We start from the raw sequence: 25,371 nt of genomic DNA, 5'->3' as shown, positions 1-25,371 counted from the left end.
GGCCACATTTCACGCCACTGCCGCAATCGTCGGAATTACTGACCAAGTTTCCCCGGTGACCGCCGCCAAGATCGTGGCCCGTACTACAGCACATCTTTTGTTGACGACCAACTCCCGGCCCGTGATCCTCACCGTCTTTCTTCGCGCTCAAAATCGACCTACGCCGATATTGCCGCACAAGGACACTGGTCCAGCCGATCGCCGTCACCTCAGAGTCGCCAGTCGCGCTCCCCTCAACGCCGTCGCTCTCCTTCTCCCCGTAACAATATTATTGAAGCATTGTTGAACATCAATATTGAAACCCCATTGAAGTATTATTGGATGAGCAAACGTCAATATTGCTTGATGGAGTCAAATGGTGCTATGTATCACAAACAGGGCACAAGAGGAAGAACACAGACAACACACACGTTAGGCACCAAACGTGTGTGTTCTCTGTGTTCTTTCTCTTGTGTCCTATTTCTGATGCACTAGGCATTTTGCCTCCATTACATTATACCAACAAGCCCAACGTGCAATGTTAGTCAATAGTGCAACACCATTTAAATATTATAGGAGCAGCGTTGAAGGTCACTATTGAAATCACTTGAGAGCCCACTGAAATATGCTGTTTCGTGAGTAGTGTTGAAGACTGCACTAGACTTCATATTGATGTGGTCCCTGCATACTAGAGGACCGGGGCAAACTAAAATGCAGGCACCTCTGTATTGCAGACCTGGGTCACCCAGGGATCAAAACCACTTGTAGATATAGCCTGTAATACAACATATTATAGAGCTGCTAGCAGAACCATTATGCCAGTTTTTGAATTGGCTTAACACACAAAATCAATACTCCATCACGAAGTCAACAGCTCAAAATTGATGTGGACAAAAAGCATTTTTTTCTAGATGAATTGTTTATTGAAGCCAACATTTGTTAACTGTACAGCAATGTGTGCCTGGAGATCAAAAATTCCTAACGCAATCTACAAACTGCCAGCAGCTTGATACAATAACGAAATTGAATACTGAGAGATGTAAAGTTTGCGTGGCCCTAAAGTAAAACATTTCTCAAAATTGAAATAAATAGAAAATAAATATTATACAAGCATTACAGTAAATAACATTTAAAATGTACTTGCTTTCTCTTTGGTAGCCAGTAACTTAATAATCATCGCACAATTCGCATGAGCCCACGAAGACTCTTATTTATTGGTTAAATGGTGTCTGCCCATTTTACTAAACGTTATGTACCTCTGAAACGACATGGTAATTACAATAAGTTGTCCCATGGCAGCAGTTTATTGTGCTGCATTGCTTGTTGCACGATCCAGTTGCATTTTCTGCCATGATTACTAGGTTCCTGGGCAGGTCATTACATACCAAGCGATTTATTCACTTTGACTACTTAAGATTTTTATCTGATAGACAGTGGCCATTAGTTACCTGCAGGAAGACTTAAATGGAACTGGCATGAGGAAAATTTTTTCAAATTTTTGAGTGCCGCAAGACAAGTTAGAATGAAAGAATTTGCAAGAAATCAGATTTCATGCGTACATGAAAGAAAGCACATCGCTGCCTCGCCCGAGAACTGTTGTTGCACTCTGAATTTAAGCAAACTTTTGCCACTTAATTCTTACTGTTTTGAAATAGCAAAATAAACCATTACTACAAACATATGTTAATATGTAGTTTTTCTTAAAGAGAACCACTGACAATAAATAGCACAGATTCCACTTTCCGGCGTACGTATGAAACCTAATTTTCTGTAATCACTGTGCCTACTTTTATTTTATCAAACAAACTTGAAATGGTGTGCCGTCATGGAAGTCTTGGCATGAAATGACCCGAGATACCTATGCAATAAAATAATCAAGAAACACTATCTTTTCTAGAAATATATTAAACATTTACGTAAAAATGTACTAAAATACAAAGCGCAACACTTGTGCAATTAATTATAATTCACAACACAGTACATGTGTCTGAACCATCCAACCTGGGCTTTTCATGTGACTAGAAACATCATAATAATAAAAAAAATGTTGAGGGCTGCAAGTGCACAACACTTGAACTGTCCACAGACTTGAGCTCTTCTGGACACTTCAGGTCCCTTGCGAGAAGTGAGGCCAGAGTGCTCTTAATGTAGGCCATGTTTGTCCCAGGAAACTTGTGACAGGTAAAGCCTGTAAAAAAAGGAAAAACAGCATGAGGTTTAAGATCAATGTTCCACATGCAAAAGTGCGACATACAGTACGCCCTGTTATAATGAAACTGTTTCATTTGTTTTGTTTATTCAAAGTTTTCCGGAGTTCAATTCTAGAGAATGACCAGCTTTCAAAGTGGAGTGGCGCCGGAGGACTCCACTTAGTACAATATGCAGAAGGCAAACACGAAAAGCCCACTGTGGCAGAATAACTTCATGAATATCCTTGGTGTGAAAAATGTGAACGTTGCTTGCTTAGGAACAAAATAGTGGAAAAAAGACTTCATACTGTTGGTGAAAAAACTTAAAGGTAGACTACTGGCAACTAAAATTAGTTTTCTCAACAATCATAATCAAAATGTGCAGCACTTTATTGCACTTTTCCTTGCAGGAGTTGCTCCAAATACGGTTATGCGGCCAGAATTGAGTATGGTATATCTGAATTTGTTTTACGAGCTCATATGCTACTGAAGTGCACTTCTCGCATCGTGATGGCCATTCTTATGCCTCTCTACTTAAAACAAAATACTGCTCATAACGAGGATTTACTGCAGTTGCACGCCAACCTGGTTACACTAACACAAATAAATGCGAAGAAGAAATGCGAAGAAATGCTCAGTCTTACAAGAGAAATATGCAAGTGGACTGGCCCTGCTAATCCTTTGAGGGTCACTGCCATGCATGTAGAGTGGCGGAAACAAATCGTGTGGTCACGACTATAAATATGAGGCGGCGAATTAAAGAACATATCAATAAGCATACCTTTTAAGAATGAAGTGTCCCCAAGCATCACATTACAGATTCTGTAACCTTCTGCGGCTTCTACAAAAATCTTTCCTGAAGAAGCCCCTTGGCTTCTTCCAAAACTAATCTTTCTCTTTACTCTATGGTGCCCATCACTGCAGTAGTTTGGGAGTATTCACCTAGTTTAATGTTTTGTAAGTGTCATTAAATTTTAAAAAATGTGATCATGCTAGTTTGCCCTGCATGCTACAATAAACATGGTGTAAAACAGCGGACACTAAGAAACCATTGTCACTTTGTGACCTAAAAAATTATTTACCCATTTTTTTCTCGAAAGGTCACTCTGAAGAACAATCCAGAGTAAAAATATAACGCTTAAATTGGGGGACGTATTTCCGGAAAATGTGATCCTCAAAGGGTTTAAACATGAACACCTACAAAGCTCATTCAATCTTTGATAAATCTAAACCCATAGTACTTGAGCACTGGTTTATAATAACGCTGAAAACAGGCAAGTGCGTCCTTGAAGTAAGAAAGCAGGAGACATTTCCAACAATTTCAGAGTGGGAGCTGTGGACATGCCTCATGTTCTGTAAGAAGCTTTATATAGTAGCTGCCAAGGGCTTATTGAGTACTGATCATTTTATGGGAACGTGAGGAAAAGTCAAATAAATGCCTTTGTTTTTTCCACATCCTAGAATACAATGTGATAAATTGGATCTTAATAGGTTCAGTGCCTAGAATTAATGGACATTGGTAAACATAGCAATGTTGACAATGAAGTTGACAACTGTTCCTATTGTTGCTTTGATCGAAACAACCAAACAATTATGCCCCATAACTTAAGCTCCCTCTGTTGAAAGGCTACTGTCTGCCACCACATGGACCTCCTTCAAGACAGGAGCAACTTTAATTCAATGTGGTCTGTTGAAATAGGTGAAACCACTATGTTTTGCGTTACAGAATCTGGAGGGCCAATTTGATTGCTGAAATTTTGTGGAAGTACTGTCCCTCGAGTTGAGCAGTAACTGCACTTGAGCATAGCTTCTTCACAATTGCTACATTATAACAACACTTTCAGGCTACTTAAGCACACCCGCTATACCACCAGATTGGTAGCATGCTTCACAGATAGGTACTACAGATTGGTAGTTGCTTCATTGCAACTATTCATTGCAATGACAGTCAAGTAGTGCAATTAATGCACAAATACACCTAACTTTGTCAGTTGGACCCACTAATCACTCCTGGCAGTTAAGGCTGCTTTTAAAATTTATCAATTTAGTACGGAGGCATTAGAGACTTGAGATCAAATGAACATTCATTCCAAATAGTAGGCTGTTGTAGCACGTAGTTGCAGACACAGGCTACATTAAAGTCATTTGTTGTGCTAATAGCAAGCTGGTAATTCCAAGTGCAAAATGTGAATGCAAAAATGCAATGGGAAAAAGGATGTACGGTACTTGCCTATAACAGCGTTGACCCTGATAAGGCCAAGAGCCTCTTTTTGCCTATTGGTGGTGTTGTTTCCGAGAAATGAGTGGCCCATAAGGTTCTTCTCTGTGACCACATGGTGAATCAAGGCCCTTGCAAACTTGCCTGGTCCACCATGGCAAGCTGTGCCAGGATCATCAGAATGAGCACTTCTCCAACCTATGTGAAACAGCACGTTTAGGTAAATATTAGTGAGGTAGTTTAAGGATTTTAAGCACACTTACACATCAACCACACTCCGAATAAATCACAGAAATACTGCCTGCTCTAGACCTAAATTGTCAACTAATGTCACTAATAAAAACAACTAAAACTAATGTCATAGCTTGTTACGCTGTTAGGATGTCATGTGCTTCGGTAAAACAAGGATTTACCCCAGTACAAAATAAAATAGTAAGTAAACCAAAGCATCGAAAACTTTAATGCAAGTAGCATTTTCAGGATACTTCACATACTTTCGGGTGTCTGTCTCTAACTATTTTCCAGCCAATTTGTGTCACTTGGTGGTCAATGGCCTAATAGGTAGGGCTGCTATGTTGAGGGAAGTGGGTTACTAACCATCTGATGGACCTGATTGGATCTCTGGGTATGTGACTCAGAGTATGTGCCACTCTTTAATGAACCTCTTTCACGCCATCTTGGGCGACTGCTGCTTGTGTTGGCAAGCAGCAGTAGCAGCTCAAACAGGAAGATAACTGTTGACGTTAATGCGATTACCACTACACATCAGATTCGCTTGCTGTGTCCCAGACCTACTCAGCTGAATGTGTACATAAGACACAGAGGCAGGAAGTGCCAACTGCCCACCTCATCAAATACATGAATCAACTCGCAAATCAAAGGCTATGCAACATCGCAAAGGAGACACTTAATGCTACCATTTTTACTAAATCTTAAGGAGAATACCTCCCGGCAATACATTCTCATGGCAACAGTGCATTTGATCATGGTGACCCTACACGATGAATGGCCAAAGAATTCACCTTTCGCATTCCGGCTGTGGCGTCTCCAGGCTCATTTTGATTCTGAAAACAGATGTCAGTATTAAAATGTGACGCCACGATAAGTCAAAAGCAACAATCAAAACATCTACATGGACGATTAGGCCGACATAAATGGATGGATATAAATGACTGATTGAAAACATTAAAGCATGGCTGCTCTTGCCACTGGCAGTGTGAGGTGGGCAAATAATTTATTTTTAATTTCTCTCCTAAATTTTAAAATTATTTTTGCTCATCTACTGAACTGTTGCGGCCACATCTTAAAGGTAGCTCGTTCATATAAAACCAGTTTTGCATTCTTACTCCCCGTCTAACTGCTGCTACTGCAGTTTCCTTACTCTCTAAGTATTCCACAGAACTGCTCCACCAACAAACCATTGTTCCAAGCTTATGGCAAAGCGTCATTTAGATCACAAGGATACGCTCCCCTTTAACTCTCTCTCCTCTTTAGTGTGCGACTTCAAAGCAAAAATAACTTATACATAGCTGTCTACTTCTATCTCATAAAAAGCCTTGCTAATTTTTTGACATCTGTCGATAACGCCTACATGCCACTGGAAGCACATGGGGACGACACGGAAAATATGCCCAAGCATCTTGTTCCTTTACTGATTTTCGAACTTAGTTAAATCAATCAGTTACTGAAGGGCCAAAGGCTGAAACTTCACACGATGACATTATTTTGAATGTTTCATCCCACTAAAGCAGAACATAGAATCCCACAGAATCTGCCTTTTCCGTGAATATAGAGCGCCTACGCGAAGGCGTTAGCGCGAAGTACTCGATGGCGTCGAAGGGAGATAATGGTTAAAAAAAAAAACTTTACCGCGCGCGTACCGGCGGAAAACAAACCACACATAACCTGACGATTTCACAGCATTCACTGGCATCAGCCCTTTTTTATCTCACCTATCACATAGAATCACATATACGCCATTGCAATTCTTTATTATTATCGCGCCACAGCGCGTGTCTACCGCACGGCGTGTCAGCCGACTCTGGGCACTCGATCCTGGAGCAAACAGCGCAGCAGAATACAATAGAACGGCAAAACGCCCCGCACATATTTTCGCCAATCCCGACACGCCATGTAGTAGATGCACGTCAACGGACGGCGTTGCGCGAACGAAATATACTTGATTACAGTACAGTTCGGACTATTTCACGTCGCATTGTTTCCACCAAAACGGCAAAGCACGAGCGCTCATTAATAAGGCTAATTTCAAGCGGTGCTGGAACACCGTACCAAACATCGTGGCGCGCACAACATGCCCTGTTTTAGCTGGCTCCACAAAGCTGCCCACCAAAACGGCAGAGCACGAGCGCTCATTAATAAGGCTAATTTCAATCGGTGCTGGAACACCGTAACAAAAATCGTGGCGCGCACAACATGCCCTGTTTTAGCTGGCTCCACATAGCTGCCAACCAAAACGGCAGAGCACGAGCGCTCATTAATAAGGCTAATTTCAATCGGTGCTGGAACACCGCACCAAAAATCGTGGCGCGCACAACATGCCCTGTTTTAGCTGGCTCCACATAGCTGCTTTAGTTCGCCGCAAGCGCGCTGTGAAGTTAAATCAGGACAAAATTTCAAGCTCAATATCACAAATCTAGTGCTACACAACCAATTCTCGCAACGCAAGGATAGTACTAGTAATGAAAAAATATGTCACAGTTTCGCCCTAAGGGCGAAGCAATGAATGCGATGGCGAAATGCGAAAACACCCGTGTACTTAGATTTAGGTGCACGTTAAAGAACCCCAGGTGGTCCAAATTTCCGGAGTCCCTCACTACGGCGTGCCTCATAATCAGAGCTGGTTTTGGCACGTAAAACCCCATAATTTAATTTTTTTTAATGAATGCGATAGCAACACAGCAATGTCATACGAAGTAAGGTGAGCGGATTTGGTAGCAATATGAATTGTAGTAAACATGAGCTGATTAAGTAAGCAGGTGTGCTGCGGCGTAAGTAGACTGACATGAAGAGAGACTCGATGACCACGAGAAGGCGCGTGTGAAACGGTGGTGTTGACGAGAAGCGCTGCCCGAGGGCAGCGCGTGCGAAGGGACACACCTGTAGCGCTGCACTGCCGATCCGGGCAGCATTGCATGTGTAGCGTGCGTTGGAAAATGTGGCCCGACTATTACTAACTGTGGTGTGAGCGCGCACAAACAAACATGAATAGAGCACACTGAATGACTTCAGACAACGACTGTCAAAACGCTGGCAGCAAGCGCATATACGCCGCAGCGGGCGAAGGTACGTGTGGTCTATCGCTTCAACGGAAACTGAGCGGCGAATGCACAGCGCATGAAGGTCAGAGCCGTGTGGAGATCAGAGACGGTGCGAGCGACGAGCGCGGTTGTTGGCAGAGTAGAAGTGCGCCCCCTTCCCCCCCCCCCCCCCCGCTCCCTCCGGCGCTCGCTTCCCGCTTCCTTGCTTGCGTGTGGAAGATTGAGTGCGTTCGCTCTCCGTGACAGCGTGCGTCCCCGCACGCTTCCGCTCGGGCATACGGCGCGCGGCGAAGCTTTTATCTATACGGAACCTCACGGCGACGGCGACGCCGACGGCAGAAATCCGGTGGAAGTGTCCATATAATTGCTATCGCAATAAAACGAGCACAGAGGCGCGTGGAAGACGCGCACGGGCTCTGTACGCACTTTTGCTGAAAGCGTCGCAATGAACGAGCAAGTGGAATTCGAAACACTCACTCACCTTCAATGTGCCTGAGTCGGAGGCGATCATGGTGATCTTCGAGGCAACGTGTAGCCCAAAAAGAGCGAGCAACAAGTTGGAATATACCAAAGATGTCACAGCGAGGCAAATGGCACAGAAAACGCAGCAAACTCATCACGCAACCCTCACACATACGCCGCACGCACAAAGTTCCGGAATGCGCCAGAGTCAAGAGCGCAAGCGCGCATTCACACAAAAACGCGCATACAAATCCACGCTTTCATAGACATGAATTGCAATATTTATTAACAAAGCTTGTAATATAACGGTATTTCTTAATAATTTCTGTGGTTTGCAAGAGTATGAAAGTTTTCTGCTTAGGTTCCTTGAGGAACTATTTTCTTTATCGCGGTAACGCAGTGCGCCGGCCGGTCACGTACGGAGCGCGCGGGAAATAGTGCAAAATTCAAACGTCGCAAATGTCGCGCCCTGTGTGCGCGCACAGTTTTAATCGTTTGTATTAAAAATAAATATTTATTTTAATACGTGAAGCAACCGGCGCGACATGAACTACGGACCAGCAACGTACACAATTGTCGCTTTTCGTGCTTGTTAGTTTGACATCATGACAAACGGTAGACAGCATGCCGTCCCATTGATTAAACATTTGTACCTGTGCTTCTGCGCTAAGATTTGTCACCGGCAAATTATAACAGCGTAGATTGTGCGTGGTGGCCAAGCAGTTTCCCAGCACACTGGCCAGCACCCCGTCTCTACGTGTTACAGAATAGACCTAGGCTTTCATGTAAAATATGGACACCACGTCGCAGAGATTACCCAAACTTGTTTCATTCTATTGTTCGCTAAGGGCTAACAACTAAACGAAACGCACTCTTTAAAAACATATTTATTTATTATGCTCACATACTACTTTTCCCACCATCTTGCCTATATTTAACATGGAGGCAATGCCGTTTTCTGACACAGACAGGGCACTGGCCACTTACAATAGAAGCCCATGGGAATCCAGGAGGTGCCCAATCATCGGTCATTGGTCACTCCTTGTTGGCACGTTTGTCTTGTGCTCCAATTTTATATATATATATATATATATATATATATATATATATATATATATATATATATATACAGGGTGGTCATTTTTAAGTCTTACGGAATTTTTCGAAATCGCCTGTGACAGGTAGCATTATTGTTATCATTGAGCTGGGGGGTTGATCGGTGAGGCGGACGTTTGTGGCACGAGCAATCGAAGCATAGATTCAACTAATTAACAAGAAATCATTAATTACCTTCTTATTTTATTACTTTACGACACATATTGCGATTTACGAATTTGAGCCGGTGAGCTTGTCAGGCGTATCCACTTGGAATGAATTACCAGAATGACACCAGTTTGGAGATATGCGCCATGAAACTCGCCGAAAAAAAAATGCACGGTTGTTACACTTACTTTGTTACCAAAATGCTGTTTTATACATTGAAGCAGAAAAGTAAATAAAACGCCCATATATTTCGTCCCACACTTTGGGCAATAATATCTCGAAACTGGTGTTATCCTGGAAATTCATTTTAGGCGGATGCGTCTTGCAAACTCACCGGCTACAATTCATATATTGCAATATGCGTCGTAAAATAATTAACTAAGAAGTTCATTGATAACTTTTTTTGTTAACTATTAGAATATTAGTTTCAATTTCTTGTGTTACTAATGTCCGTTTCTTCGAACAACCAAGCTAAGCGATAAGAATTATGCTACCTGCTACAAGCGATTTTTAAAAATTTTCGTAAAGCCTATAATTTAGAACACCCAGTATATACAGGGTGTCCCAACTTTCTTGCACCCACACTTAAATATATGCAAATGCCACGTAGCTGGACAGAACCAAAGTAATGTTGTTTGCCGTCGCTTACAGATACTCAATTTTTTGCATTGGATAAATAATTAGATAATCATTATAATTAATAATTATTAATCAATTAATAATGAATAATTAGCTTCTCAGATAATATATTTACATGAAAAGTGTCTATCAGAAAATTATGGAGCAACAGGAAAAACTCCCGATACAGCCCAATACGTGGTACATAAAAGTGTTTTTCCGAGCGTGAAAGAAGTCCGCGGATACACGCATGTGCCTCGAGCGGCTAGTTGTGCGGCAATTTTGCGTGTATTCGCGGGCTTCTTTCACGCTCGGAAAAAAAGAAAAGGAAAAAAATCACTTTTATGTTCCACGTATTGAGCAATAGTAAGCTGTATCGGGAGTTTTTAGTGGCAGTAGAGTCGAGTGCCATTTGTTCTTTGGACAGTACTTCCGGTTCACCTCCAGAGATGATCAGGAGGTGACAATCAATCGAAAAAAAAATAGTACAGTACAAAATTCACGACTTTCATTATAGGCATGATATCAGAGCATAGGTTTAGCTATAAGTTGAGTTACTGAAGTGTCTGGAATAATTAGAATTAATTAGCTGAGACGACCGGGGACGCAATCTAAGTAAATCAGAAAAATAGGAAAAAAATGGTTCAATTCAGAATTCATGACTTTCATTATAGATATGATATCAAAGCATAAGTTTTGTTCCAAGCTGACTTGCTGAAGTGTCTGGGATAATTATAACTAATTAGCTGAGACCAGATTAAAAATAAATCAGGAAAAAAAGAAAAAAAGTAGTACAGTGCAAAATCCATCGGTTTCTTTATAGACATGATATCAAAGCATAAGCATAGTTCAAGTTGAGTTACTGAAGTGTCTGGAATAATTATAATTGATCAGAAATCACTTATTACTGCTCACCAAAGCACAGAACACCAACGCCGGGATGCGTGTGCCAAAAAGAAACACCTAAGTCAAAGTTTAAGGTTGCCTACTCTTTTAAGCATGAAATGCTTTTAGCTCCCGTTGTCGGCGATCTTCAAGTGACCTTGAACCAAAAGCCAAAGCTGTTATCCGGGCACTCAAAACGAGAACATGCCGGCAAGTTTAAAAAGAAATTTAGGCATCCGTAGGCACGAGTTCAACTGTGGTATGGACGTAGAGTGCAATATAGCGTACCGTACATGCAATATATTGTACTTGATATAAACAAAACATATGAGCAAACAAAATAGTAAATGGTGTCTGCTTGACACTGGCTTTGCCACACATCTAAAACCACTATGACAAGTTGCGAGAACAAAACGGGATCATCCGAGCAACAAGTCAAACTTGAAAAAATGCGGTCTCTGGCACCAACCCTTTACTACACATACTAGTTACTCTCCAAACAAATTACAAAAAAATATTGCTTGCGAGTTATTGCTTGCTTGCGACCCGACTCAAGGAAAGGCGGGAGCGCCAGCGTATCCAGATCGAGATACCGGTCCCGGTCCCGCTCCCAAACCATGAAGCGGGCCACGTGGGCCGACAAAGTCAAGGGCTCCGGCACAGCGCCCTCGACGGGAATGAAGACTACAACGGCCAAAAGAGCAAGTGGTGAGGCACAATCAGAGCATGTGAATGATCCCCGAATCCAATCACTTGAGGCGGAAAATCAACAGCTCAGGCGCGAACTTGCAGAGCTTAAGGAGGCCTTAAATATCATTAGAGGGCAAATCTCGAACCGCGATGAAGATAAAATTACAGCTCTGGGCCCGTTTGCTGGCAAACCCAAGCGTAAAGCTCCCAACCCAGAACCGGTCAGCGAGACAGAAGATGAGGATGAGATGGCGGAGCCGAGCGAAGCCCCAGCTACCGCCGCCGATCCTCCTGCCAAATCAAAGGGCAGAGGAAAGCTAGCTTCCATAGAAAAAACCCTAGGACGCATGATGGAAATGCTTCTGGGATGGAGACGAGACTAACTCAACTAGAGAGACTAAAGGCCCAAGCCAAAGGCAGGCTTACGGGTTCGACAATGCAGACTCAGGCAAACCCGAGTCCCGAAGGTGGGGCTAAAGGGCTAATTGATCATCATCAGTAGGCAAAATGGCGAACGCGAATATCAACAATCTGAAAATCTGGCAGTGGAACTGCGCAAGTTTCCAGAGGCGCAAGGCCCCATTGGGACAGCTTATCAGGTCTATTGCGGACAAGCCGCAAGTCATATTGTTACAGGAAACTCTATGTGGAGAAGAAATTAGTCTCTCGGGGTACCGCACGATAGCATACAGGGGAGAAAAAGGCAGAGGTATTGCTACTCTAATCAGAAAGAACATCTCGTTCGTTGAGCACAAGGTCCCCGCGTACAAAGCGGGCCTCGAGGCTCAGCTAATAGAGATCATACCCAGCAGAACAAGCAAGACTAATGTTTTCATTCTAAACGTGTACAGCGCGCCATCGGATAGGAAAAGAGAATTCAAAACGTTACTAGGCACCGCGGCTAGGGCGGCGAGAAACACACCTCTCGTTGTTGCGGGTGACTTTAACGCCCCCAATACGGAGTGGGGGTACGGTTATAAAAGTACAAAAGGGACGAACTTGGCCTTCAACGCCTCAGAGCTCGGCTTAATACTTATAACAGACCCTAGGCTCCCCACCAGATCCGGTAACTCGGTTAGTCGAGATACAACCCCCGATCTCACCTTCCTCCGAGGTATCGAAGGCACGTGGGACAACCTCCAGGAGGGGCTAGGCAGTGACCATCACATACTCGAAATTCTGTTGCGTGTTAAATCCAGACAGCCCGCCAGATATGAGTATGTGGACTGGGATCTCTTTCGAAAAATCAGAGCAGAAACAGCCCCACCAGACGAGATGTGTGCAGATCTGCTAGAGAATCTCAACAAGGCAGTTAAAGAAGCAACCAAGGAAATCACTACGGATCTGGAGGTTCCTAAAATGGACTCGAGACTAGCTCACCTTCTGGAGGCAAGACACGCCCTCTCAACCAGGTGGAAGACCCAAAAGCTCAATCGTAGACTCAGAGCGAAAATCGCGCATCTTAACAAGGAGATTGAGTCCTATTCGGCCCAGCTCGCCCGGCAGCAATGGGACGAGACGTGTACCGAAACGGACGGGCGTATGCGAAGAGGTAGCAAATGGAGCTTAATGAAAAGTCTACTCAACGATAAACAGTCTAAGGGTACCCTTAGCCTCGCGACGGATAGGCTCATAAATAAGCAAATCGCAAGCGGTCTCACCGAGAGGAAATTAGCCAACAACTTAGCATATACCTATCTCCCCCTCGCCAAAGACGGAGATCGCCCGGTAGATGTAAACTACATGGGACTCTCGGCACCTGATCTAGACCAACCCTTCACCGTATCAGAGATCAGACATGTTCTCTTCAATCTGAATGGCAGATCAGCCCCGGGACCCGATGGAGTCACGAACAAACTCCTCAGGCAATCGAGATAGTCACGGCCGAAATAAACGAGGTATGGAAAACTGGACAGGTCCCGATAGACTGGCGTACCGCAAAAGTGGTACTCATACCCAAATCAGGCAAACCCCCACATATAAACAACCTGCGGCCCATATCCCTTACATCATGCATCGCCAAGGTTGCGGAGCACGCGATACACAACAGGATCACTGAGCATATTGAGAACAAGGAGCTCTTTAGACACAACCTAATTGGCTTTAGACAGGCGTTGTCCACACAGGACGCTATGCTTTTGCTTAAGAGTGCAATCTTTGATAACAAAACTCGTGACGTGAGAGGGATCCTGGCACTAGACCTCTCCAAGGCCTTCGACAGGGTCGCGCATAGACACATCCTAACAGAGATTTCCTCTCTTAACCTGGGTCAGCGTTTTCATGACTACACCAAATCTTTCCTCGCGGATCGCAAGGCACACCTCCGACTAGGCACGGTCTCGGGAGGGCCCTGCCAGCTAGGCAACTGCGGCACCCCGCAGGGCTCGGCCCTCTCCCCACTGTTATTTAATATAGCCATGCACAAGCTCTCCACTTGCCTCGATGCAATCCCAAACGTGGGTCACGCCATATATGCGGACGACATCACGATCTGGGCGCCGGGCGGCTCGCTTGCCATGCTCGAACACGCGTTACAAAGCGCGTTGGAGGCAACGGAAAACTTTCTTTCCAGCACGGGCCTTGAACTCTCCCCCGCTAAATCAGAACTACTGTTATACCGACAGTCCCGACAAGGGGTCAGAAACCTTGAGCCTCTGAAAACTCTGCCGATAGAAATTCGAGCTAAGAATGGACATCCCATACCAAGGATGGACTCGATCAAGATTCTAGGTCTCCACATTGATGCTAAGAGCTGTAACTCGACGGCCCTCAACAGGCTCACTGGACAGGCTAGTAATGTCCTAAGACTTTTAGCCCGCATCTCAAATCGGAGAGGCGGTCTCAAAGACGACAATCTGCTCAGAGCTTACCAGGCATTCTTCTTAAGTCATGTTACCTACATCGCGCCGTACCTTAATTGGGGTAAGGCGAAAAGGCCAAACTCGACTCTCTAATCAGAACCGGTATCAAGCGCGTGCTCGGCCTTCCGCAGTCCACGAGCACCGAGAAGCTGCTGGAGCTAGGACTCCACAACACTATCGATGAGCTAATAGAAGCTCACACAGTAGCTCAAATAATGAGATTGTCGTCCTCTAAGCCAGGGATCAAAATTTTAGAAGAAGCGGGTATCCAACCCAGACATGAACCGGGGACCAAAATTAGCCTGACCCAGCAAGCCAGAACTCGCATCATGGTTGACCCCGTACCGCGAAACATCCACCCAGTGCATAACGAGGGTAGAAGATTCGCGAGAGCCAAGTCGATCCTTTAAAAGATCAATCAGCACAAACTAGGGGCCCTCTTTGTCGATGCTGCCAGATATGACAGTGGGGATAAGTTTGCTGTCTCGGTTGTAGACGCGGAGGGCAACCTGCTTAATGCAGCTTCTGTCTATACTAAGTTTGCACATGTGGCGGAGGAAGCGGCGATCGCTCTGGCTTTTCACAGCGCAAAAGTTCCCCTTATCATCTTCTCGGACTCACGCACAGCAGTTAGATCCTTCTCAGCCGCACTAGTGTCTGAACAGGCGAACAATATTGTGAACAAAGCACTTCAAAGAACTCGGGAGAGCAGCGAAGGAGGATACCACATCTCGTGGTTCCCAGCCCATATAGATGCCTCAGTTAACCCGCTCGGGTGTAATACTAACGAGCAGGCCCACCGGATAGCGCGCGATTTCACGTACCGCGATGTCAGGGGTAGCCAGGCTCGGAATGAGGTCAACATCCACAAAGATCCATTATGTACCTTCCACGAAATTGTTTCCCATTATCGTCTCGGCAGGAGGAAATTTCCACCCCCCCCCCCCCACCCCAAATTGAACAAACCTCAGGCTAGCACACTCAGACTTCTGCAAACCCGTTCGTATCCCACTCCCCGGTCCCTTAACAGGATAGACCCTGACCATTCACAGTCGTGCTCCAAATATGGTCATGACTCATGCTCTTTTGATCACATGCTCTGGTTGTGCCCAGCCCTTAACGCCTCTCCACCCATCACGAAAGAGCAATGGGAGGAATCCCTCAAGAGCAGCAATCTTCAAATTCAACACCAGGCTGTCCAGAGGGCCCACGACATCGCGACAGGACTTGGTCTCACGGTCCCATCGTGGGCGGAGCCACCGACTTAATCTGGGGGAGCCTTCGGCTCGCCTAGATCTTAGTTCCTCAGGACTCAAATAAAGTTCTTGTCATGTCATGTTGCGAGTTATTCCCAATGTTTCTTGACAGTATCACTCAAGCTGTAACTTCTATTACGCTGAAGTTTTATTTGTCATTTCCAATAGCGACGTTCAAAAGGCAGATAGATACAGGGGCAGATAAAGTGGGCCGATCCTGGAGGCAGTGCAGAAAGGGTCCAAGATCAATGGCACCCCTTTCATGTGGGCCGATCCTGGAGGCAGTGCAGAAAGGGTCCAAGCTCAATGGCACATATCCCCTGTGGGCACGGGGACCTGTAACGCTTCCTTGAACTCCCCTTGTCATACGTGGGACCCAAAGAGACAAAATCAACAGCCCTTCCTCTGTCGAGAAAATGGAGTACTGACTATTGATATGTTGTTGGCATATTGTTGAGGAATTGTTGACACAATATCCTTTCAATAATGCCTCAATAGTTATTGAATGTACACAACAATACCTCAACAATAAAGTTGTTGAGCGCTTCATAACAGTAAAGTCATTGACTAATTGTTGTTGACATATTGTTGAATAATGTTGAGTATTATTGAGAAGTGTTGAGCAATATTGACATTAAATATATATCTATGACATTAATATATAGTATTTACATAGGAGAGCTCAACAGAAAAGCGCATAATAAGGTTCGCTAAGCTCGTGCATGACAAATAAGCCCATTTATCACTTGCACGGTCAACAACAACAACAACAACAAGAAGGAAACGTGCACAACATCAGTTAATTATTTGTTGAAGAACCGAATAGTGCACCAGTTTTGGTGCAGTTGCTTCTTTTGTAAATGAACGCTTCCAAATGTTGGCTGACGTGTACATAAACATTCTCACTATCACAAGCATTACAATAAATCAAAATATGCTTAAATTTGAGCACGTTGCGTGAATGAAGCACTTGTACAGCGCGCCCACTTGTGCTGTTACCATTGCACGTCGATGCTCAGGAGGGTACGTAACTCGAGCGCCCCCTTAGCGGCGAAGTCTGGAACGAGAACCGGCGCAGGCGGCTCCATAGAGAGCCGCCAGCTGACCAGGTCAGTATTTGAGTAGGTCGTGGTTCTGATGCGGTACAACAGCGTCGCTTCTTCGCGGATAAGTCCATGGATCACGCAGGCTTGGTGCGGAGTCTTGTGGATCACCCTAAAGTGATTATGGATTGCGTCCTTAGAGTTTTGAAAAATGGTTGGCACTCTCACTTTTCGGACACGTCAGCGCTAGGCCTGCAAGAGCGTCAGCTTTTTCATTTCCTTCCATTCCCTACGTGGGATGGGATCCATTGAAATTTTACGTTAAATTCCTTGCTCATTAGAGCATTGATCATAGAGACTGCCTTGTAAACTTCTCTCTAGGTAGGCCAAGATGTAATAGTTGTAATGCTGACTTTGAGTACGTCAGCACCACGATATCTCGAGCAGAATAGGCCCGTAGTTTTCGCAACGCCGCGGTAATTGCGGCGATTTCTACTGTTGGAGACGAAACTAGGCGATCTAGGCGTACAGACCACGATACATCAAGGGAGGGTATGCAGAATGCCGCTGCGCAGCTATCCATTTATGCACACACCGACCCTCTCTGTACGCTTATAGGTGGCTTTTATAAGCTGTGCTCAAGTGGTCCAGTACAAGGAACTAAGCTTCGGCAGTTGGAATGGTGCGTTTCGCGGGTAGCCGGGGTACATTCAGGCTACAGGTAACGTCAGAAGAAGACATGGCGGGTCGAGATAACTTCGTTTAGGCCATTGCAATCCTAAAAATCAGAATTTCTTCAGTGCCGCACGGAAATGGGAGCGAGTTCTAGCGAGTTCTTGTTCTTAGCCACCTGAGAAGCGCCGTGCCTGCGGGGGACTCGCTTAGCCTTAACAGATGCGTACACAAGGCCTGAGATACCAAAGGCGGAGTGGGAGGCTGTTTCATTAGTAACCTTCTTGTTTGAAGCTGCCCGAGGAACCCCCATCGCCAAGCGGAGTCCCTTTCTATGTACTGCGTTCAAGTGCTCGAATTGGCTCGGTGATGGGGATATATGAGCGGCATCTGATAAAGAATGCCGCTTGTTATAAGCTTGTATAGTGTAAGCATGGACATTGGATCATTTCCCCAACGTACACCTGCCAAGCGACGAAATGCGTTGACTCTTTGTACTGATGCAGCCACAACACTTTCAACTACGCGTCGCCACAGTAGCTTGCTGTCTATGGTGACGCCCAGGAAACGAACACTAGGTGCACGACGAATTGGATGGCCTCTGATATCCAGCGTCAGACGTGTTGACTTCCGCCTCACTCCAGTAATTTTCTTTTCCCCTGTGCATATTACAATTCCTTGCATACTACAGTGAAGCTGTTAAGGGCTAAATCTCCGATGGTCGTGTCCGCGTGTAGACAAAAAAAGTTGTCGCAGTTTCACCTGAAAGGCAAAGCATCAGTTGCGATAGCAAATTTGAAGAGAGCTATACGGAGTAATGATAGCAGCTTAATCAGCTGTATAAACTTGAACATGCAGCAGCACCGGCAACACGCAAAACTGTTGTCGACGCCGTCGGGGTTTTGCCCGCGTTCGCTCAAAATGCGTGTGGCGTTGGTGACTGTTGCCGGAGCCTCTGATACAAATAAGCACTTGGTGCCGCAGCTAAACGTCGCCTCCCTTCCCTCCCCCCCCCCTCCCCCACGGCCTGTCGCGCGTCGGAAGAAGGCACGTTTGCTCTACATATATGGTGATTGTAGAGGAGGAAAGAGACGCCTACTTCTGCAGCCCTTAAGGGAGCACAGCGCAGAACGCGCGTTTGTTCTCCGCCGTGCGTTCACTCCCCGTGAAAGCGCGCGTCCCTCGCGCCCTTTGACTCGCACATACAGCGTTCGGCGCGCGGCGACGATTTCATCTCCATTGACGTCATACGGAACCTCACGGCGACGGCGACGCCGACGGCAGAAATCTGCTTTTTAGTGTCCATATAATTGCTATCGCAATAAAAAAAAGTTGTCGCAGCTTCACCTGAAAGGCGAAGTATCAGTTGCGATAGCAAATTTGTAGAGAGCTATACGGAGTAAGGATAGTAGTTTTATCAGCTGTATAAATTTGGACATGCAGCAGCACCAGCAACGCGCAGAACTGTTGTCGACGCCGTCGGCGCTTTGCCCGCGTTCGCACAAAATGCGTGCGGCGTTGGTGACTGCTGCCGGAGCCTCTGGTATAAATAGGCACTTGGTGCCGCAGCTAAACGTCGCCTCCCTCCCCCCCCCCCCCCCCCCCACGGCCTTTCGCGCGTCGGAAGAAGGCGCGTTTGCTCTACATATATGGTGATTGTAAAGGAGGAAAGAGACGCCTACTTCTGTAGCCCTTAAGGGAGCAAGGCGCAGAACGCACGTTTGTTCTCCGCCGTGTGTTCCCTCCCCGTGAAAGCGCGCGTCCCTCGCGCCCATTCACGCGCACATACAGCGTTCGGCGCGCGGCGACGATTTCATCTCCCTTGACGTCATACGGAACCTCACGGCGACGATGACGGCTACGGCGACGGCGACGCCGACGGCAGAAATCTGCTTTGGCGTCTGACTCATCATTGGCCGTATGCTGTGTGTGCGAGTGAAAGCGCGCGAGGGACGCGAGCTTTCACGGGGAGCGAACGCACGGCGGAGAGCAAACGAGACTTCTTCCGTCGCGCGTAAGGTCGCGGGCAGACGGGAGGGAAGGAGGGGAGCAGCACCAGCAACGCGCAGAACTGTTGTCGACGGCGGCAGCGTTTGCCCGCGTTCGCACCGAACGCACGCGGCGTTGGTGACATGTTTATGAACAACGTGACATTTGCCGTACACCCTATCGCGGTGTACCGTAGCAACCATAAGGCCATGGTCCCTCTGGTCACTAAATAAATGAAAACCACAGGATCATATATACTTCTCATTCTTTAATAGTTCAAATAACCAATTACACCATCACATCTTAATAGTCATAATTGGAAATAAATTTGTCGCAGTTTCACCCGAAAGGCGAAGCATCAATTGCGATAGCAAATTAGTAGAGAACTATACGGAGTAAGGATAGTAGTTTTATCAGCTGTATAAATAAACTTTGACATGCAGCAGCACCAGCAACGCGCAGCAGCACCAGCGACGCCGTCGGCGTGTTGCCCGCGCTCGCACCAAACGCGCGCGGCGTTGGTGACTGTTGCCGGTTCCTCTGGAGGCGACTCGAAGGTTTTCCACGAGATCAGAATGGGACACTCGTCGAGCAGCGTCGGTAATCTTACCTACCTTCTCGCTTCGCAACGTTTTTATATACATACGCATTTGGTGCCGCAGCTAAACGTCGCCTACCCTCCCTCCCTCCGGTCCCCCCACGGCATTTCGCGCCACGGAAGAAGTCACGTTTAGGCTACGTTCACACTTGGTCTCGATGCTGTCGGAAGCGGCAAAATCTTGCAAAAATCCGCCCGCATATAGGCGGCAAAACAGGCAGAAAAACAGGCTGCGAGCCAAATCCATCTCGGGCCGATTTTTTCGCCATGGCGAAGCGGAAACGCGGCGGAAAGTCGTTCTGCTTCACTGGAAGCTACACTAGCATGTAAACAACCGCTCGTAAAATTGAACATGGCACCAAAAGTGTAGGCTGTAATGCTGATCGACGCGATCTAGAACCAGCCCTTGCTCTACGACAAGAGTGGCACTAAAACGTACTGTCAGAAATACTCGCGATAGTATTCAACGTCGCGCGGCCGGAGGTACGGCAACGAAGCCTTGGCGTGACCCAACTTCTCGCGCTTTTGCAAAGCCAGGCGAACCCACCACCGCTGTTTCCGAGGTGTCCGCGTCTTCCGTTTATTCATTGTCCATTTCTAGAAAACAAGCAGGTAGAAGTATAAAAGCCATTTCTTCTTCCACTTCCCCGGCAGACAATAGTTAGGCAGATTCCTCGTTGGCGCTCCATAATTCTCCTCGCACGTGTACGGTATGTTGCAGAAGTACCGGGGTGCTTTTCTCGTCGCAACGATAGATTGGGAGCGTTGGTCTCACGTAGGACGTGCAGGCTTTAGCGAGCCCCAACACAATGGCCAGCCCGGGTTTTAGCTGTGGTGTTCCCGTTGCCCCTTTGGTGTCCTGGAGGCGCCGACAATACAAAATGATGAAATGTTATTACAACTTGTAAATAAAAGCTATTAAAGAAATATTATCACGCCTAGGCACCAACCTGTGACTCAGCGCTACCGCGCCCGTGTGAGGGGAATTACGGAACGCCAACGAGGAATTTACCGAAGGTCGCAGATGACAGGCGAAATTGCGCAAGATGATCACTTTTGATGACGGTATGTGGGTCAAAGAATGAAAATACCCCTCGAAATAATGCAATAATGAGCACCACCACGCCGACAAATGTACGCAGACGAGATGGATCTGGACAAAAACGGCAGCGGCGGCCGCGGCGGTAGCAAAACAAATGTGAACAACTTGGAAAGGCGCAGAAAACATTTTCCGGCCGCTTTGGCCTTTCCGCCCGCTTGCCGCTTCCCAAGTGCGAACGTAGACTCTCTCTATATATGGTGATTGTAACGGAGGAAAGTGGCGCAGCCCGTCAGGGAGCTTGGCGCAGAACGCGTGTTTTCTCTCCGACGTGCGTGGCAACTATTGAGGCATCTTCTTGATCCGACTGAATCTAAAACTGTACATGGTCATCAGATCAATAAAATACTGCACGAGAGAAAAGACGATCTTGCAAGCTTTTTCCAAGAGTTACGTGATAAGCACCTCCCCTCACAGACAAAAGCTCCCCACGTAAATTACACAGGATCCCGCAACCCAGAACTGGACGCCCCAATTACGGAGGCTGAGGTTGCACACGCAATGGCCAATCTCAAAACAACATCGGCGTCAGGGCCGGATCAGGTCTCTAATAAAATGCTTCGTAACCTCGACAGGCAAGCCGTTGCTGCACTCACAAAATACTTTAACGAATGCTTGGAGACGGGAACCCTCCCTAAGCAATGGCGAGACGCCAGGGTAATCTTTATTCCGAAACCAGGCAAGCCCATTAACCCCGATAACTTACGCCCCATCTCCCTTACGTCATGCCTAGGCAAATTGCTAGAACACGTTATTCTCTACCGACTAACGGCGTACGTGGAGGAGGCAGGAATCTTTCCAACCGAAATGATTGGCTTTCGTAAGCACTTATCTACCCAGGATATCATGCTCCAACTTCAGAAGGATATAATTAGGCAGAGTCCAGGTCTCAACACCAAAGCTGTGCTCGCACTTGACCTTCGTGGGGCTTTCAATAACGTTAGCCATGCAACCATATTGAGGGAACTTAATGGACTAGACATTGGAGAGCGTACTTATAAGTACATCTCCAACTTTCTCAAAGATAGAACAGCCACGATTCACATGGGTACAGAACACTCTTCGGAATTCAACCTGGGCAGCTTTGGAACGCCCCAAGGTTCAGTGCTATCCCCCTTCCTCTTTAACGTCGCGATGCTAAACATCGCTCGCGAACTTCAGGCAATCCCAAATATATCCTTTGCCCTCTATGCGGACGACATCACCATATGGACCAGGGGCGGCGGTTCGGACGCCGAGCTGCAGGAACTCTTGCAGAAAGCCACGGACCGGGTCAACGAATGCGCGCAGCAGCTCAACCTGACGTGTGCTCCAACCAAATCAGAGCTCCTGCTTCTCCCCTCACACAAAGGAGCCGAAAAACATATGACTCCAATTCATATCACCCTAGATGGCACTCCCATTCCTATCGTTGATAACATTCGGATCTTAGGTCTCACCATACAGAAAAATAGGCAAAACACAACTATAATTCAGAGGCTTAGGCAATCTGTTGATCAGACAATTAGACTAATTGGCAGAGTATCAAACAAGAGAGGGGGCCTGCGAGAAAGAGAACTACTCCAACTCGTTCAAGCTTTCGTAATCCCTCACATAACATATACTGTGCCCTACCTCACTCTCACTAAACGGGAGGAGGAGGAAATCAATACACTTATCCGCAAGGTTCACAAATTTGCCCTAGGGTTACCCATGAGAACATCTACTGAACGATTTCTTGCCACTGGGGCGCATAACACAGTCTCAGAGTTAATTGAAGCCCACCTCAATGCACAGTATTACAGACTCGCAAAATCCACTACCGGAAGATGCATACTTCACAGCCTTGATATTAACCCTCCCTTCCAATCTACACGCAAAATTCCTCTGCGGAGTGAGCTCCGAGCCAAATTGTATGTACCACCGCTTCCTCGGAACATGCATCCACAATATAACCACATGCGGAGAGTGGCTCGTGTGCGAGCGTTGCACCGCCACTACGATAAACTACCCGGCACACTATACGTAGACGCCGCAGAATACCCCTCAAACCCCCATAAGTTCGCTATCACGGCAGTCACTCCACAAGGCCAGCTGGTGGCAGCGGCCTCTGTATGCACCTCTTTCTCAGAGGAGGCAGAAGAGGCAGCCATAGCGCTGGCTCTCACTATCCCCTCAGCCGCCACTATCATCAGCGATTCTAAATCAGCCGTGTACGACTATGGAGCCGGGTGTATCGGCAGACTGGCTGGAATCATCGCATGCAAATCAGTAGTTCAATCAGAAGTTACACTCGTTTGGGCTCCTGCACACGAGGGCCTGCCAGGCAACGAAGCCGCCCATGCCTGTGCCCGAGGTTTCACGAACCGGACACAGACAACACAAGGGGAGGCTGAGGCCGGCGCCTCGCGTGAAAGACTCATGACATATCACGACATCTGCCAACACTACATGTCATCTCGACGCACTTTACCGCCTCTCACTCGTCCCCACTCGAGGGAATTGGAAATCTTATGGAGACAACTGCAGACACACGCCATCACTACTCCGTCACTCCTGAATAAACTATACCCCGATCAATTTCTCGATCCCGGCTGCTCTCGTTGCACAGCCCCTTATGCTAACTATAACCACATACTTCTAGAATGCCCCGACCACCACCCTCCCCCCCGCCTTAAGAGTGTGGAGCTGTGGGGGGCTGCCCTAGGCAGCTCCGAGCCTGGTCTGCAGGACGACGTCCTGCGCTGGGCCGTGGAGGTGATGGGGCTCTACCACGAGTAGATGTCTCTGTCGCCGCCCACCCCCGCAGATCCTGCAGGGTTTTAATCCTGACAAATAAAGTTGTTCATTCATTCTCCGACGTGCGTTCGCTCCCCGTGTAAGCGCGCGTCCCTCTCCCCTTTCACTCGCACATACAGCGTCCGGAGTGCGGCGACGATTTCATCGCCGTTGACGTCATACGGAACCTCAAGGCGACGGCCACGGCGACGACGACGCCGACGGCAGAAATCCGCTTTGGAGTGTCCACAGAATTGCTATCGCTATAATTCATAATTCCCACCATAGTACAGCTTCGCTGGTCTTCCACCTCCACCCAAGTGGAAGGGCTGACAGTTTTACAGCGAAAGCTGCATATGGCTAGGCGAAACAAAAAAACCGTTTGCCACATGTTTCGATAAACGTCTCCATTGGCTGTGCCGTCAGTTACGTCGTTCGCTACGTCGCACCCAAGCGCGCGCGCCATTGGCAGCGCTGTTAGTGACGTCGTTAGCGAACGCGTTCCCGCCATTGCCACGTTGACGCTGCTCTGCCCTAGAGTACAGTGTACTAGAATACTTACCTAGAGTGTACTAGAATATGGTCGAGTGGGACGAGCGGCTGGGGCGGCGCATGCTTTGCCGTGAGGCGCCTGACGTGGAAAAATACTGGGGCGGCGCTGCGGTCGAAGTGGATTGGGCCGTATCAAGGTCGCGGCGTTAGAAACTGCTGACGATACTGCTCGGCAGGGTCATTCGTAATACTTCGCGCGCTGGTATTTGCGTTCAGACCGCTCAAATGGGGCTCATAATTGCATATGACATGTACTTATGCCTTAAGAGTAAATCACTTTCTTTCTCTTCTTTATTTATTTTTTATTATATTTTAATACCGCTCGGTCATTGCGCGTGCATTGCGGCCGCAGTGTTGGCTTTCATGCTACTATGTTATTGTACGGTTCCCTTCGGAGAAAAAATATTTTTCTCGTTCTTCAAGCAGCATGTATCTCTCGTGTGTATTGTTGCACATAAAGTTTTTCATCAGTAGGTCCTGCGAAACGCAGAAGGAGAAAGATATGCAACCTTCCTGCTTGCCGCTTCAAACAAATAAAACATAGATGCCCATCCGGCGCCTTGTCCTTAGATTTACGGGAAGTATTGTAATAGAAAAAAAGAGCTGCAGTGCAACATTTCATTCAAATTTTCGCCTTTATCGCGTAACAGAATGCGGAGTAATCGTTAAGGGGTCATTTATTGTAGCCGGACCTCGAGCGCCGAAAACTGTTTTAGTTAATTAAATCAAATCAAAGAGGAATTTTATTAGACAATAATATAAAAATGCGTACAAAGATATTTAATCCCATAGCCTAAAGCGGCCATTCTATATGCCGTAAGCCGTACGTGGATTTTTTTCCCAGTCAATACTTCAAAAAAAGAAAAGAAAAATATGTCGCAGTTTCACCCGAAAGGCAAAGCATCGATCGCGATAGCAAATTAGTAGAGAGCTATTCGAAGTAGGGATAGTAGTTTTGTGGT

General features: G+C 46.6%; 1 long non-coding RNA gene across 1 annotated transcript; it reads right to left on the bottom strand.

Moving 5' to 3' along the window:
• Nucleotides 1-4,402: 4,402 nt before the first annotated feature.
• On the bottom strand, nucleotides 4,403-6,232 carry LOC125940171 (uncharacterized). Its single transcript, XR_007463405.1, has 3 exons — nucleotides 6,072-6,232; nucleotides 5,409-5,450; nucleotides 4,403-4,584 (listed from the first exon to the last, which is right to left on the bottom strand). It is a non-coding gene; the product is annotated as an uncharacterized LOC125940171 (long non-coding RNA).
• Nucleotides 6,233-25,371: the final 19,139 nt, after the last annotated feature.

The sequence above is a fragment of the Dermacentor silvarum genome, chromosome 9, assembly GCF_013339745.2.
Source record: "Dermacentor silvarum isolate Dsil-2018 chromosome 9, BIME_Dsil_1.4, whole genome shotgun sequence".
Taxonomy (NCBI): Eukaryota; Metazoa; Arthropoda; class Arachnida; order Ixodida; family Ixodidae; genus Dermacentor; species Dermacentor silvarum.
The sequence above is the reverse complement of the archived record's forward strand: the minus strand, read 5'-3'. Positions and strand labels throughout refer to the sequence as shown.